At 52.3% G+C, this 12,328-nt stretch overlaps 1 protein-coding gene across 5 annotated transcripts in view; it reads right to left on the reverse strand.

The window, feature by feature from the left end:
• The window catches only part of ARRB1 (arrestin beta 1), a 76,224-nt gene that overhangs the window by 53,293 nt on the left and 10,603 nt on the right, over window positions 1-12,328 (reverse strand). The gene's annotated exons all lie outside the window — the stretch shown is intronic.

A 12,328-nucleotide genomic window follows, 5' to 3' on the forward strand; every position in this document is an offset into this window, starting at 1 on the left:
GTACACGTACACATACAAGCAAAGAGGGAAGACACACAAAAAATTTTTTTTGATGACCTTCCAAAGTGATGAGATTATGGGTGATTGCTATCTTCTCCTTGTCCAAGTGGGAAGGTTTTGTGTTTTTAAAAATAATCACTGAGGGGCGCCTGGGTGGCGCAGTCGGTTAAGCGTCCGACTTCAGCCAGGCCACGATCTCGCGGTCCGGGAGTTCCAGCCCCGCGTCAGGCTCTGGGCTGATGGCTCAGAGCCTGGAGCCTGTTTCCCATTCTGTGTCTCCCTCTCTCTCTGCCCCTCCCCCGTTCATGCTCTGTCTCTCTCTGTCCCAAAAATAAATAAAAAACGTTGAAAAAAATTTTTTTAAATAGTCACTGAAAGATAAGTATTAGTTCTTTTTAAATGCTGCATCAGAACTCTGGTCACTCTGTCTCTAGGAGGACACAACACTAGAAGGTTAGCCTGGTGAAGGGAAGGGCTCCTGCCCGCTTTGTTGCTTTGTTCACAGCTGGTGGCCCAGTGCTAGAACGGTGCCTGGTACGTAGCAGGTGCTTGGCAAGTCTTTGCTGAACGAGCAAATGAATGCATGGCCCTTATCAGACTGCACTGTATCCTTCTGAGTGCCCAAGGGCCTCCCTCGCCAGCCCTCAGGCAGGGACCTGGTCTGGTCCTACTCTCTGTCCCTGGGGTTCAGCACAGGGCCTGGCACTGAGCAAAGGCCCATGGATGAATGAAAGGCTGAATAAATGAGTATTCTACCAAAAGAACCTTCACTGATCACGGTGTGCCAAGCCCTCAAGGGCCAGAGTCTATGTGAAGGAGTGTGGTGCGCGTGCCTGGGAGAGAAAAGGGGGGATATGAATACACTGGGGCCCTCTGAGAACCCAGAGAACTCTGCCTGGCCTGACTTTGGCTCTACCTTCTTCCCGAGGCCCTCCAGTTCATCCGCGACTGCCTGTTTTGTCCATCCTCCCACCCCCAGGGAGGAGTTCCAGAAGGCCTGACTCAAGCTACTTACAATGTAGTTTTGTTTTTACAAGAAGAGAGAAGGCAAGTGCCTTCCTGGAATGACATTCCTGCTCGGCTGCCCTGGGACAACCTCTGGGACAAGAATCTGGCAGGAAAGCCAGCAGGTGAAGACAGAGCTCTGGGGGATGGGAGGGCAGGTGGTCAGAGGTGGCTGGGGGATGCAGGTGTCGGAGAGGGCAGTGCTGGGTGGGAGGCACCAGAGCTGAGCGAGACTTTGCTGGGGGTGAATGGAAGTGACCATGACCAGGTGACTCCGTGTGTATTGACTGTCACAGTGAAGGGATGGGGCATGTGCCTGTGCCCGAGCGACAGACTGAGGATGGCCCTGGGAGGGGTGCCAATGTGGAGGGCTTGCCAGAGCAGGGTGCGGTGGGGGGGTGGGGGCAGTGGCTGGAATCGGATTGTTTCAGTCCATGAGACTCGGAGCCTGAATGACTACTGGCGGGGCCGGGGAGGCTGACAGGGGCTGGTCAGGCCCAAAAGGAAGCAGAAGCTTGAAGGCTGGGGCTCACGAGGGACCCCGACTCCCACTGTAACGCCCTACTTTGGTTGTCCAGAGTGCAAGCCCAAAAAAGACCGTCTGCTTTTTATAAATAAAATCGCGACAGATGTGACACCTCAGACCCATCCCAAACACAGGCTCAGAGGTCTGGAGGTTAGAAAACACTGAGAACCCCAGAGCGCAGCCCCCTGACTTCTTCCATGACAAGCAGGCCAACAATAGCCTTACTAAGGTTCCCGAGAGCCCAAGGCACCAGCCCCCAAGATCTGGGTGTTTTCAAAAGCCATGAAGGAGGCCTGCCAGGTCCTATAGGGGAAACAGTGCCCACTCAGGCAGCTCTGAAAAGCAGGAGGTGAGGTGATTTCATTAACAGCTGGAGCTACAAGCAGCGTGGGAGGAGGCTTGATTCTTGCACCAAGACGAGACGGCGCTCCAGAGAACAGGCCCTGGGTCCGGCTCACGGCCCCAGCCTCGGAGAACAGCCTAGGCCTGGTGCTCAGTAACGAGCACATAGATAAAAATGTGAATGGGCCATAATAACAGGAGCTAGCATTCACGCGGTACTTACTTTGTGCCAAGTGCTATTCTAAGCACTTTGCAAACATTAACTCATTTAATGCTCAGGAAAATTTTACAATTTCCATAATAAAAGATGAAGATCCCCATCATACAGACTTCATTATTCCCATCTCACAGATGAGAAAATGAAACAAAGAGGGGTTAAATACCCTGCCCAAGGCCACATAGCTTTGAATCCTGTCAGTCTTATTCTAGAACCCTTAGTCCTAACCGGTCCACCATACTGCTTCCCACTGGACACCTGCACCTGTCACGGCGTTCAATCCCACACCATCCTTTCTGCAGTAGTCTCGCCTCCACACCCCTGTCTCACCTCCAGCATCCCCTCCTAACCGATGCTGCCTTGTCTTCTTAGCAACTAAAAAAATATAATTCATTGAGGTGAAATTCACATAACATAAAATGTACCATGCCAAAGTGAACAATTAGTGGCATTTAGTGTATTCACAGCATGCAAAACTTCCTCCTCTATTTCCAAAACATTTCCATCCCTCCACAGTAAAATGCTTCACCCATAAGTAGTTTCTTCTCCCCATCCTCCTCTCCCCTCCTCCCCTGGCAACTACCGATGTCAGCTTTCTGGGTCTACGGATGGATCTGTTCTGGACATTTCATATAAATGGATTCATACACACGTGACCTTTGCGACTGGCTTCTTTCGCTTAGAACGATGTTTTCAGGGCTTGTCCATGTTGTAGCATGTATCAGTATGTGATTCCTTTTTATGACTCAATACTATTCTATGGTTTGGATAGACCACAGGTGGTTTAGCCCTTCATCCACTGATGCATATTTGGACCATCTGTTTCCACTTTCTGCTGCCTTTTGACCCCACCATGACTCTGCGGGTGAGGACTATTGTTCCATCTCGCTTCTAGAAGCAACACTGATGTTCATACGTGGTAGAGCGGTGCTTTGCATTGGAAGCCCCGGCCTGCCGAACTAGGTGTTCTTCCCTGGAGTTCCCTTGTCTCCCACCAGCCACTCACTCGCCCTGCAAGTCACACTTTTCCTGGGCATCAGTGCCAGGCACATGCCAGGCTCCGGGCCAGGTGCTGACCACCCAGAGTGGATGGTTCAGGCTAGGCCCCAGGGTCCACCAGGGCCTGAAGCTATACGGATGGGTTCCTGCCCAGCCCAGAGGTCCCAGGATCCAGGCACACCATGTCCAAAATGAGTATAGGGGCAGGAGGACCCTGCTCCTTCCTCCCTGGGTCTTAGCTTTCTACCCTGGAGAGAAGGAAGATGGCCCCTAGCAGAATGTTCTAGAGTGCTTCACAGCGAGACTGTCGAGCAGAACAGGAATTGCTGAGCTGGAAGGGCCTCCAGAAAACACAGGACTCACAGCATGGAGTGGGGAGGAGCTGTGGATCAGGACAGCCATGAGGGTCTGCCCTGCCAATCTGTCATTTCACCTCTCAGACATAAATGCACTAGAAAAAGTCCTTTGCCAGGAATGCCCACTATGCGTCCCTGCTGTAACTTTGAGCCAAACCTCGTCTGAGCCTTCTCTGCACAGAGGTAGGGGCTTGGAAATCTAGAATTCCAGATTCTAGGTTGGGAGGAGTGAGTTGACTTCAGACAGCCCTTCCTTTTGACAACTTCCCCTCAGGCCACCTCTCTGTGTAAGGCGGTGTGGCTATGAACAGTTGACACCCAGAGAGGCCATCTCCTGCCTGGCCCTCCAAGAAACCGCCTCTGCCACACATTTGCCTGTTAATGGGACCATCCTGAGGGAGTCTCTGGCATTCAATGTGGAGACAATCTGGACTCAGCCCAGTGACTCATAGTCACCACTGCCTCCTTAGGCCCCCCCTTCACACAGGACAGGGGCCTGACAACTATGTAGTGAATGAACGAGGGCATGAATGAGTGAACGCACGAACAAACAATCCCTTGGTGATTTCCCAACTTCTGGCCTCTCTTTTCCAGTCTGTTTTTCTGGAGAAAACAGCTGCCACGTGAACCTTCAGCTCCTGCCCCCCCTGTGAGCTGTGTGGCTTTAAACAGACCGCTTCATTTCGCTGAGCCTCGATTTCTCCATCTGCAAACAGGAAGTCGGCTTGTGGGTAATGAGGAGAATGAAAAGAGAAAGCATTCGCCCAGCACCTCAAGGGCTAAGGAACAGTCCAGGAAAAGCAGTTGAAGGAAAACTGTTTCTCTCTGGCACCCCACCCCATCCCACACCTCTGGGCCCTGATTCCCTGATCTCTCTGTGTTCTAAAGGCTGGAGGAAAGAGCCAAGCCCCTGAGCTGGCCCCTGGCTGGATGTAAATGTTTATGCCAAGCCCAGCCTCCCAGGGACAAGTTATTTGCTCTGCCTGTAATTAATTGCAGTAGGCCCGGCTGGGTAATAAACTCTGCCGGGGAAACATAAACAGTTTGCGCAGAGCTCCAAATCCTTTGTGAGGCCGGCAGAGAGGGTCTGCAGGAATGGAATATTCTCCCAGCCAGAAGAGGAAGACCCCTGGAGATCATTTGAGAAGCAGCAGCTGCCATTATTGGGTGCTTACCTTGTCCTAGGCACGGTTGAGCCCCTGATTATTTGGTACCACTGTTTTCTCCATTTTATTTATTTATTTTTTAGGTTTATTTATTTATTGCAAGAAAGAGAGGGGGAAGGGGAGGGGCAGAGAGAGGAGAGAAAGGATCCCAAGCGCAGAGCCTGACGTGGGGCTCGAACTCAGAACGGTGACATCATGACCTGAGCCGAAACCAAGAGTCAGACGCTCAACCGATTGTGCCACCCAGGCACCCCTCCCCATTTTAAAGGGGAGGAAACTGAAGCTGAAAGAGGCAGGGTGACTTGCCCCAGCTAGAAAGTGGCTGGGCTGGAAGGGACACCAAGCCTGCTTTCAGAATAGTGGGGGGGGGGGAAGGCAGCCATTCATTCAACAAAAATGTATGTGAATCCCCTGTGCCAGGTACTGGGACCAGAAGGAAAGAAAAGAAAGTCACTGTAACAGAGGGTGATAGCAGATTACAAGTGGCCATTCAAGCTCTGAGGGGAAGAGACCACCCAATATGCCTCCAGCAGGAACACGTAGTAGGTGTGCAATAAGTGAGTTTCTGGCTAAAACTTCACGCTCTTCTTGAGCCAATGCAGCTTGTCGCCAAGCAGTTCAAGGAGTCTTGAAGACACTGTGTCAGAGCTGGGGGTGTAATGATGGGTGAATAAAACATGACCTTCTCTCCCAGGGAGCCCAGTCCAACTGAGGGTGTGCACACATGGGTAAAGGAATAGAATGCAAGACAGGTTGATGAGGGTCATGGGGCAAGAGAGAGGGATAATCAGTATTTACTGAGCACGATACTATGTGCCAGGCACTGTGCTAAGCCCTACATTATCTCATTTAGGCCTTACAACAATCCGGGCAGGGGGAGAGAATATTATCACACCCATTTTAAAGATGAGAAAACCGAGGTGCGGCAAGATTACACAACCGTCGCAAGGACACAGACATAAGCAGTAGTGGTAGTGTTTGAAACCTGGCCTTACACCAAAGCCTATGTTCTTTTCTCCCCACCCCCACTGCTCCTCCCTCTCTGAAGGGGGCACCGAAGTTGGGAGGGAGGAGGCAATCACCAGGAAGCTCCCTTCACCTCTCCCCACCTCGGCGCGAGGGTGGAGGACGTGGGAAACAGCGCACCCTGCTGGCCGGGTTTCCTTCCTAAGCCAGAAAGGTCAGTTTGCCTGCCAGGGCAGCAGAGCTTTCCAACAAAACCAGTCAGGCTGGTTACCTCCCACCCAACCCCCCTCCCCCACACCCCCCAGGAGCAGACTTCCATTCTGACCTCCCCACAAAAATGCCACTCAGTTTACAACTGTTCCTTCCCAGGGAACTGTATTTCACAGCTTATAAACACTTTCCAACGTCTTAGCTCATCTGACCACCACCACCCCACCCCAGCAGCTCGTGTCCCCAGCACCCAGCAAGAGGCACAGCAGGGTGCAGGTGAATTTGACAGGCAGTGGACTGGCTCCACCCCAATGCCCCCGACCCCACCCCCAGCGCCCCAACCCTCCCCACCGCACCCCTGCCCATCTCCATCCAGCTTCCACCACCATTTACTGAGCTCCCGCGTGACAAGCCTGGGGTTGTACCAGGCTGTTTCATCTGGGGTACATTGTTTAAACCTTTCCACAGCCTTTTCAGGTAGGTATTGTGTCCATGTTGCAGATGAGGAAGACTGAGGGCAGAAGGACCTTTCCAGGCTCTTCTTTACATAGCAAGTAGGATCCGCAGCTGGGCCTGTCCCAGAACCAGCTCCCCCCGGGAGACTTTCAGGTCCTGCCTCAGCAGTGAGGACTCTAACTGATGACCAGGTCCACACGTGTGGGGTGAGACTGCTCTGAGCACACGTAGGGACGCGGCACCCACATCCTGGCACAAAGGACCACCTGGCCTGAGCAGGGGCAGATCCAGTCTTGGATGAGCTCATGTAATTTGGAAGCCCTCTTTAAAAAGGAGAAGGAGAAGGAGAAGGAGAAGGAGAAGGAGAAGGAGAAGAGTACAAAAATGTCTTCCTTTGGCGCCTTTCACAAAGCGTCCAAGCACGTGGACAGTGCTAGGCCTTGGAACGGGCCCTGGAGCACAAAGGGCCCGAAGCTGAAGCTGCACCAGCCTCATGGTGAACCCGCCTCTGGGCTGGAGGAAGGGCCCAGAGGCGATCCGAACACCACCCGCCTTCACAAAGGCCCTGCCTCCAGCCCAGCAGACAGAAGAGGCTCCGGAGGACATTCTTTCTTCTTGTCACGCGTCCTGCTGCTACTAAACCCTCCCTGCAATTGGGCCACATCTGTCTGTCTGTCTCCCTCTTGCCATGGTTTCAGAAGAAGCGGAGATCATCTGAGCACAGGGCCAACCCACAGAGTACGTACGCTCACACGGATAGCACCGCTGGTTTTCTTTGTGATCCTGGAGCACATCCCCAGGAGGATCTTCTATACCTGGGTGGGCAGGGTCATCCCCCACCTGTGCCTGGAAGCCCAGGCCAGCAGGAACAGCCTTGGCAAGAGCCCCATTCCCAAATGTTCAAAGGATACAACACTGATGATCAAGTGTTCCCGCATCCCACATCCCATTTGGCCCCCACATCAGCCCTGGGAGGTATGCAGAGCCAGTTTTATTGTTCCCATTTACAAAAAGGGACAACCAATGGCACTCACTGGACCTACTCTGTGCTAGATGTGCCAAGGGGCCTTCCACAAGTCACAACTCACAGACACCCTGGCAGGAAGGGCTGATCCCCAGGGCACAGGTGGGGCACTGAGGCCTAGCTCGGTCTCTGGGCCAGGACCTGAGAATGGGGCTGCAGTACTGCTCTCCCATCCCCCAGCCCAGACCTCTGCGCAGTCTCTTCGCAGTCTGGAGTGGCTAGCTCAGAAGGCAGACAGGCTGGAACACAGTGGGCTGAGTGAGGAACATGAGGCCTCCCGCTTCCAAAGCAGAGGAGCAGCTGGTGGCTTCTCACAGGCCTTTCTAGCAAAAGTAGATCGGCGACTGCCTTCCCCTCTCTGGCTGTGTCAGAGGAAGAGTGCATAGGCCCTGGAAGCCTGAGACCTGCTTGAAAGCAATAGCCTCACAGACTCAGGACCTGTGTCTTCCTTCATGCTGCCACGCAGCAGAGGGCGCCATGCCCACCTCCCACCTTGCACCTGCCAGGCCTTCTAGTCCCTTCACAGGACCACCTCTCACCTGACAAGCCAGCTGCCCAGTGCTTGCTCTTGCCTGCCCTAGTCCTACCTCAGTCCTTCCTTCATGATTCATTCACTCCTATATCCATTCTACAAACCCTCATGGAGAACGTAGTGTAGGGCGACCCACTGTCCCCATTCACCCAGGACCAAGGTGTTTCCCAAGATGTGGGACTGAGACAGTCCCAGGAAAACTGGGATAACAGATCACGCTGATGTACTGTTACTGTGTGCCTGGCCCTGTGCTGGCCACTGAGGACACACTGGACGTGGTCACTGCCCCCGGGAAGCTTCCAGTCGGAGAGTGGCTCTCACTCAATGAGGAACTATCAAAGGCACCTGCTTAGCACCTCACGCACATTATCAACTGCAATCTTAGGAGGAAGGTATTATCATCTCCATGGTATACATAAGACAACTGAGGCTCAGAAAAGTGACCTGACTTGCCCAGAGTTACAGAGCTATCAGTGACATGCCAAGACTTGAACTCTGATCCATTGAGACAGATAAAAGGAAGGGCAGGTTTGTTCCAGCATGAACATTAAGAAGACAGAAAAATATAAAGATACGTTTTATTTAATCAATTTTGTAGCCCCCAGTATTTGGCATGTTCTAGAGGCTCAGAAAATGTGCGTGGAAGGAAGGGAGGGAGAGAGGGAGGGAGGGGAGGGAGTAGGCAGGGAGGGGAGGAAGGGGGGGAGAGAGGGGGGGAAGGGGGGGGGGGGAGAGACTGGAGGGAGGAGATAAAGGAGACCGGAAAGGAAAGGAGGGAGGAAGGGGAGGGACTAAGGGGAGGGAGGGAGAGGGGGAGGGAGGGCAGGGCAGGAAGGGAGGGAAGCACGCGCCTGATTTAATCACCTTCAGGCTAGGAGATCCCAACCCCCAATCCAAAATACATATATTTCCCTTTTCATAGCCAGTGTCAGCTGTTTTCTTTCAGCAGCAGGGCCAGGAAGGAAGTGAGAAGAGGGAAAGAGTGCTTCTCTTTTGGGTCAGCAGTTCAGGGCTCACTTCCTCCAGGGAATTTTTTTTTTTTTAATTTTTTAAAGAATATTTTTATTTATTTTTGAGAGAGACAAGAACACGAGCAGGGGAGGGGCAGAGAGAGAAGAAGACACAGAATCCGAAGCAGGCTCCAGCCTCTGAGCTGTCGGCACAGAGCCCAATGCGGGGCTCAAACGCATGAACCACAAGATCATACCTGAGCCGAAGTCGGACGCTGAACTGACTGAGCCACCCAGGCACCTCCCTCCAGGGAATCTTAAGTGACTCACACCCCCACCTAATTCTGGCCCTAACTTATTTGAGTACAACAGCCACGTGTATCACAAATGTGTGTATGTGTGTGCACATGTGCGTACACACATGGGCGTGCGTGTGTGTGCAAATATGCATGTGGTGCTTGTATTCTTGCTTCAGTTCACTTCTACAAACCTAGGCCTCACCTGGCTGGGCCAGCCCTATCAGGAGCTGGGGGTCCAAGAGGTATCAAACACTTGTCTGCGCTCTAACATGGGAAACTGACATGTCAGCAGCTAACCATGATGATGCAATGAGCCATCATGGAATCGTACAAGGTGCAAGGGAGCACGGAAGAGGGCACTGATTGCCTGGGCAGGGAGCACCAAGTCAAGGGAAGGAGTCGTGCCTAAGCATGCAGTAGGTGCTCCGTACAACAGATCAACTGAACTGCACTGAGGTTAGGTTCAACCTGTAAATATAAGGGAGATATCGTCAAAGGAAGAAGGTATTGCAGACAGAGACCAGCTCAAACAAAGGCACAGTGTGGATAAAGTGTGAAGACTGTGGAGGAACATCCAAAAAAAAGTCAGTGCAGCCAGAGTATTTGCTGTGTGGTGGGGAGAGCTGAGACAGGAGCACTGGAAGGAAGTTTGGCATAGATCATGAAAGGCCCCCAATGCACCCCACCCTGCACCCCACGAATGTGGACTATCCTACAGGAAATCGGGAGAAACTAGCCAGGTTTTTTTTTTTTTTTAATTTTTTTTAACGTTTATTTATTTTTGAGACAGAGAGAGACAGAGCATGAACGGGGGAGGGTCAGAGAGAGAGAGGGAGACACAGAATCTGGAACAGGTTCCAGGCTCTAAGCCATCAGCCCAGAGCCCGACGCGGGGCTCGAACTCACGGACCGCGAGATCGTGACCTGAGCTGAAGTCGAACGCTTAACCGACTGAGCCACCCAGGCGCCCCCAGGTTTTTGTTTTTTTTTAATGTTTGTTTTATTTATTTATTTATTTTGAGAAAGAGAGGTAGAGAGCAAGCAGGGGAGGGGCAGAGAGAGGGAGACAGAGTCTTAAGCAGGCTCTGCACTGCCAGTGGGGAGCCTGACGTGGGGCTCGAACTCACAAACCTGAGATCATGACCTAAGCCGAAATCAAGAGTTGGACCCTTAACTGACTGAGCCACCCAGGTGCTCCCCAGTTGTTGTTTTTTTTATGTTTATTTATTTTTGAGAGAGAGAGTGTGTGTGTGAGCAGGGAAGGGGCAGATAAGAGAGGGAGACAGAGGATCCGAAGGAGGCTCTGCGCTGAGAGCGGAGAGCCCGATGTGGGGCTCAAACTAACAAGCTTTGAGATCATGACCTGAGCTGAAGTCGGACGTTTAACTGACTGAGCACCCCAAAACTGGCCAGTTTTTAAACCGGGCGGTGTGGGGGGGGAACAGAGCCAGATATGAATTTCAGAATAAGAGGAGGGTTTGGGGGGCATCTAGACTGAGCAAAGGGACAGCAGTCAGAAGACTAGTGTAACAGTCCAGGCCAGAAGGGGGGCTTGGCCTGGGCCAGTGGCAGTGGAATGGGGAGAAGAAAGGCACTTTAGTGATAGGGGCACGTATCCGTCAGCATCTGGTTGGGTGTCCTGAAGGTTAGGGTTGGTGTTTCTCTTCTCCATGGAGCATGGCACACCCCTGTCCCCAAACACTCCAACAGAAACTGAGGCTTGAGGGAGCCAGGTTGCTGTGTGGCCTGGGACAGGACTCAATCTGAGACTGAGTCATGGTTCTTTGTTTGAAAGTTCTTTTTTTATTTTTATTTATTTTTGATGTTTATTTTGAGAGAGAGAGAGAGAGAGCGCTCAAGCAGGGAAGGGGCAGAGAGAGAGGGAGAGAGAGAATCCCAAGCAGGTTCCGCACTCCCAGGGTAGAGTCCGGACATGGGGCTCGATCCCACGAAGTGTGAGATCGTGACCTGCACCAAAACCAGGAGTCAGACGCTTAACCGACTGAGCCGCCCAGGCGCTCCTGAAAGTTTTCCTTACCAAAAAACTTTACCTCTTCTGGGGGAGCAGGAGGTCAAAACTGACTGCAAAATAGTGAACATCAGAGATGACCAGATTGTTTCAAGTGTGCATACTGAGTGCCTTGCTGCTGAAGTCAGCCCTCTAAATGAGAAATGAATATGTGCATATTAACCACTCCATTATGCCATGTGATCATCTTTGTCATTTTTAGGATATTAAAAAAAAAATCCCTTGCAAAGAAAAAGTTCTCATTACTGAGCTTAAAAATGCTTCCAGGTTTCTTCCTGGGGCAATAAAGACCCATAATAAAATCATCCTGCTAATGTGCTAGCTGCTTTCATTAGCACAGATACAACAGAGAAAGAATGGAAACTTTATGCCCAGAGGCTGAAAAGCTATTGGAGCTTTGCACAAAGCTCTTGGTAGAGGAGAGGTGAGACCCAAAGCTATTGGTAGAGGGGAGGTGAGAACCCCCAGCCCACTGCTTCTCTCCACCAGGCAGCCACTGGCCTCTGGCCTCCATGTTCCCAGAAACAGCCGTCATTCAGAGCTCAGAGGTGTCCCCACCTCCACCGCCACCCCACAGCCCCAGAGCCTAGAGCACGGTTTCCTATTTCACGGCCACTGCTTATCTGGGAAGTCATCAGACCCTCTCTGCCGGGTTTCCTCCACCGGAGTAAAGCCTTTGCTCCAGTGGCCCTCCACCAGAAGAGACCTGGGCAGACCCTCGTGGCTGGACCTGGTGTCTCCTCCTATGTCCGTCCCGTTTCTTCTGTCCAGGCCCACTCACAGTGATGCCATGTAACAGAAGGTGGACTTTCACCCGAGATTTTGTGTCCTCGAGCAGTCTGCAGCCCCAGGACACCCCTAACCGACAGCAGAGGAAGTGAGTGTCTGACACTGTGCCTGGTACATAGAGGGTTCTCATGTATCTGATGAAGGAAGTCCGTCCTGGCTGAAAACCGCCATCAAGATACGCCTCTGGCTCACTTCCACCACACCATCCAAAGCCTGCTCCAGTGCCCCCCTTCCGAGGAGCTGCCTCTGACCCTTAACCACCGGGCTCGCTCTGCCCCCGATAGAAACTAATTCACATCACCCCCTTCTTACAGTGTGCTGTGATGATCTATTTCCTCTCCCCTAGAAGACAGGAGCTGCACCAGTGCTGAGACTTGCATGTTTCATCCTCATGCCTCTGGTACCCGGCTCAGGGCCTGCGATGTGGCAGATACTCAGAATTTGTCCACAGGTACCTCCTTG

This window comes from Herpailurus yagouaroundi, unplaced genomic scaffold (assembly GCF_014898765.1).
Source record: "Herpailurus yagouaroundi ecotype Mexico unplaced genomic scaffold, PumYag 180, whole genome shotgun sequence".
Taxonomy (NCBI): domain Eukaryota; kingdom Metazoa; phylum Chordata; class Mammalia; order Carnivora; family Felidae; genus Herpailurus; species Herpailurus yagouaroundi.